Here is a 4,665-nt window from a genome sequence, read left to right on the forward strand (position 1 = left end):
GAACTGGGGAAGGAAGTCTATCTGAGTTGTCCAGCAGACAAAGACTTCATTCTCCTTAACAAATGGTTCACTTCCTCTGTCTTTCCAACTGGACACAACTTCCCTTGGCCCACTAAAGTAAATCTAGGAAGCATTCATTTTGATCCAAAACGGCCTTGGTAGACTAGGATTTTCAAAGACTAACAAGAATTTGGCTGGGTTTGGAAGGCATATTTTTTCTCTTTGTTATTCTTATGAATTACTATGAGCCTGTCTTTTTTCCTCACTTGGGAAAAAATATGGGCATGTGTGAGTATGCATGTGTATAAAATATAAACAAACATATGTCTCTTGGCTTCCCTGTTGTTTCTTAGATCTAAACAAATATTAGTGAGTCATTTAATGTCTATATTCTCTTCAGATACAATTTTAGTGACTTGGGGTAAATATATTATTTAGAAGTGTACACCTCAGAAATGCCAGCTCCTATCTGGGATGTGTGGATGAATATCAATACTCTATTTGCATAGCTAATGATTAAGATTGCAGACTGAGGAAGGAAAAGGAATTGCTATTAGAAACCCCAAATCACACTTGTGGGGAGTGGCAAAATCAAATTAGAATCTAGGTGATCTGACTGTAGTACCCGTGTTGTCCAGCACTTTTAACTACTACTTCTAAATACTTGGACAGAAGGCATTTGAGCCAGTGTGTGTGTTTGTGTGTGTGTGTGTGTGTGTGTGTGTGTGTACTTGCTAATTATATGTATAACACATGCTCTGTTATGAACTATGAAATTCCAACCCCTTGGTCATATTACTGAATGGGCTCTAGTGTATTCTAGATTCTCAACTAAGGCTGTGGAAAGTGTTGATGTTAGAAGTGTACCTACACCACTTCTGTGGATAGGTACTCAATATACTCAGATTTAAGGGTCTTTGGTGGTGGAAAGGTCAGAATATTTATTGTTGAATTATTTGATTAAATAAATTTTAATAATTTTTTTAAATTCATGAATATTTTTTCCTGATAAATATTTTTTAAAATTACTTTCAATCTATTTTTCTTTTTTGAAATGAAATAAAATATTTTCTTATTTGTAAGAGAGAATGGTAATGGAATTGTTAAACTGATATTTTCTTATTTACCTAATGAATGTAGTACTTTGTAGTAGGCAGTGAAGAAAAAGCTCCTTTTGAATTTTTAAGGCTTGGAGCAAATTTATTAAACACATTCTGGTGTCAGTGTTAATTTTCTGTTTTAAAGATTCTCTTCAATTAGATTTCAAATGTCAATTCGTTTTGAAAAATACAACAAAATCTGAATATGAATTTATGTTATAACAAAGAACATGCTCGACAATAAATCTACAGGTGCTAATGTTTAAAATACATGATCTTAGTCTGTAAATCATTATGAAACAGAAATTGTACATTTAATTCACCTGGGCTGAGTATGTAAACCTTCATGGAAGTATAACTATACCCTTGGTAAGCTTTCACTGTATGAAATACAGGAGGTGATGGACACAGAGTAGCAAGAGTTTAAGAGGTAACTTTCTTATCCAAACTAAAGGTGTTAACAGCAGCCTGTAAGGCTAACAAAAATATTGTTTATCATAGGCTTTGATGTTGAATACTGCTGGCTGAAGCTGAACTGTTTGTAGGCTTTTTCTATCAGAATGCCTACTCTAAAGGTATTGATACTATTTCTGTCAATCACATTGTTTCTCCAAACAGTGAAGAGGAAAGAGTCAAACATGGGTTTGGCACATTCATGGGAATTAGACATTTACCCCAGTAGGAGTTGATTTTGCAGTTCTGACCCCGGTGCATGTGTAATTATGTAGTTTCTATGTAAAGATAAGATTTTGCTAACTTTTCTTTATGCATTTAGCCACTCTCTACTCTGCTCACACATTAACATATTACATAAACATTACTCTTCTCTTTCTTGTAATGTCTATGTCCCTTTACCTAATGCATGAACCATTCAAGTAATGCCTTTTGGTGTATGTATTGCTATAAAAATTATACATTTTTGCATCAGACAGATCTCAATTGGAATCCTAACCTTCTATCTTACTAACTGTGAAAAATGAAGTATTTAATTTACTAAACTTATTAGACACACTATGTTTTCTCACACTAGAAAAATAATTATCACATTTTTGTGTGTGCATAGTCATTACCAGTTTTGATGCTAATAATAACAATCAACAACAAGTCTTCAGCAATCCTATGAAGCAGATAGGTTTATTGTTTCATTTCGCAGATAATGAAAGGAGTCTTGGTAATTAATTAGCTGATCTAGATTCCAAGCAGGTCTATGGATCTCATAGGCTGTGTAAAAGAACTGATACTATGATATAAATAATTGATCCTTGATACAGGATTGTGCTTACAAAATTTAAAGATTTCAAAACTAAAATATTTCTAAAATACCAAAATGAACAGTAATCAATGTAACAATTACTCATCTATTCACCAACAAGGATGGTCATACACTGATTTTGGCATATTTTATTCAGATCTTATTCTTTTTCATTTTAAGAAAATAAACCAATGTAGATAGAGATGAAGTCTTACTTTGGCCCTCGTCTCCCCTTCTTTCATTTCCTAGAGGTACAGCCAGGGAGGTGGGGGTTTGATTCTAGTCATACACTCTGTTGAGGGTCTGCATCTGCTCCAAGAAGCTGGTTTACCTTTTAACATTTTGTTCAAAGGACTTTTATTGGCTAACAGAAACCCTGATAAGTTTTTCTCCCCAGCCCCACCACCTCCCCTTCCTCTAATCCTGAGAAAACTACAGTTCCCTACCTACCTTTTCACTCTATATATGTATCTATAACAAGAGCATTATTGTTTTATATCCTTAACATTTTCCATGAATTGTATATTTGTATTTAAGTATAAATATACTTATTTAAAGTATACTTCCAGTGTTTATTATTGATAAGACAAGTTATACTATGATATTATTTTCCAACTTGCATTTTCATAAAACATTATGATTTCAAGATTCATCCAAACTGATACCTATAGATCAAATTTCATCATTTAATGCTATTATGATAATATTATATAAAATATGTACAATTTTGTTATTCATTTCCCTATCAATACACACTTAGATTGTTGGTAATTTTCAATTTTACTATGAATATTGGCACTAGGATAAAAATTTAGTAGTTCCCACCAGTTTTCCCAACTTTACTGACCTCAAGTCCTACAGTATTAATTGATTTCCACTCTTGTTAATTGCTGAGAGTCTCACCATCTTTTACCCATAATCAAAGTGTTATTCAGAATCCCATCTGCGTGTCTTTTGCTCCCTACTGGACTTGACAAATACCTGATTAATTCAGATTCTGACACTGAAACTCACACGGGGTGAGACAAGCTCTGGATGGGGAGAAGTGGAGTTGGCACAGCTGGTAGTAAGTGTGTGCAGTCAAGTAGATTCGAGTTGATGTCAGAGAGAGCAAATCTTTAAAATTATTTTTTGACTGCTTATCTGTATTCCTGTGTTATAATGGGAAGAAAAATGGTCTTTGTCTCCAGTTTCTAGAATAGAGTTCCCAAAAGTCTCTCCTGAGTGCTAAGAATGTCTTTGTTATTCATTGCATGTCTCTTCTCATCACACCTAAGTTTATGCTAAGGAGGTAACTCAAGGCAGGGAAGAGGACCCTAGATGGCTTCAGAATGGAGGCTGGTCACCAGAAAGGCCACCCTCCAATCTCTGAAGAGGGGAGTGGGGCTGGAGATTGAGTTGAATCACCAATGGCCAATGATTTAATCAATTATTCCTAAGTAATGGAACTGTGATAAAAACTTTAAACAATGAGATTTAGGACCTTCCAGGTTGGAAAACACATAGATGTGCTGACCAGGTGGTGCATGGGGAGAGCATGGAAACTCACCCACCCCTACACCTCACCTATGCATCCCTTCCATTTGGCTTTTCTTAGGCTATATCCTTTATAATAAAACTGTAATTGTAAGAGTGATACTTTCCTGAGTTCTGTGCATTGTTCTAGAGTATTATAAAACCCAAGGGGGTTGTGAAAACCCCATAATTTATAGTAGGCAGAAGCACAAGTAGTCTAAAGGTCCCATTTGTGACTGGCACCTGAAGTGTGTGCAGTCTAGTGGGACTGAGCCCTTAAATTGTGGGATCTGTTTTATCTCTGGATGGTTAGCGTCAGAATTGAATTGAATTGTTGGATACTCAGTTGGTGTTAAAGAGTTGAAGAATTGGTTTCTCCTTGTAAAACCAAACACACCCTTAGTAGAGCAAGCATAAGTTTAATGGATAAGTACAATGTCTGATCCATTCACCATTGAATACTTAGCACTAGATAATGATATATGTACAATAAACCTCTTATTTTATAAACCATGTTGGTCTGAGGACAATTTAGAGAAATCAGCTAGCATATTTAAGGGACTAGAAAGACATATAACCTACAGTGCTATTGTAGTCCATGAAACATGAAATGTGAAATATTATTGGGGAAAAAAAAAGTTTTGCTCAAAAGATTCTTCAATACTCTACTAATCCAGATAATAATAGAAAAATAGGAAGTTACAAGGTTATTACCTATCTTTAAGAAAACATTGTGAAAATTTGTATTTACTCTCAATTTTGGAGGTTTAAATGAGAATCGTAAATGATGAATATTTA

The sequence above is a fragment of the Pan paniscus genome, chromosome 21 (assembly GCF_029289425.2).
Source record: "Pan paniscus chromosome 21, NHGRI_mPanPan1-v2.0_pri, whole genome shotgun sequence".
Classification (NCBI taxonomy): domain Eukaryota; kingdom Metazoa; phylum Chordata; class Mammalia; order Primates; family Hominidae; genus Pan; species Pan paniscus.